The following is a 464-nucleotide window of genomic DNA, read 5'->3' on the forward strand; positions in this document are numbered from 1 at the left end:
TCATTTTCTTTTTTTTTAATTCTCCTACTGCTCGTTGCAATGCATTTTTAAAATTGTTCAAAATTGTTTCTTTTCAATAATAATCGAATTATATTGAAATTTGAAAACGTGGATTTTATTCGTTTTTTATAATTATTTTTATTATCGCATTTTTGTATCTGTATAGGTGTGTGTGTTTTTTTATTTTTATTTTTAAATTCTTCGTCTCTCCCCGTTGTTGGAAGTTTCGAGAGAGAAAAAAAAAAAGAAACGACAAAATTTGCTATCGTAATAGAAAGTGAATGTGGATTTTTCTTGGCAGACCGAAAATTGAAAGGTTTTTTTCTTCTTTTTTTTTTTTTTTTTTTTTTTTTTTTTTTTCACTTTTTTTTTTTGTAATCTTTTTTTTCTGCTTTTTCTCTTTTGTTTTCTTCTTCTTCTTCTTCTTCTTCTTTTCGTCCTATTTTTTGTGTTTTTTTCCTTTT

This window comes from Polistes canadensis, unplaced genomic scaffold (genome assembly GCF_001313835.1).
Source record: "Polistes canadensis isolate GaletaPanama2010 unplaced genomic scaffold, ASM131383v1 scaffold_169, whole genome shotgun sequence".
NCBI classification, from domain to species: domain Eukaryota; kingdom Metazoa; phylum Arthropoda; class Insecta; order Hymenoptera; family Vespidae; genus Polistes; species Polistes canadensis.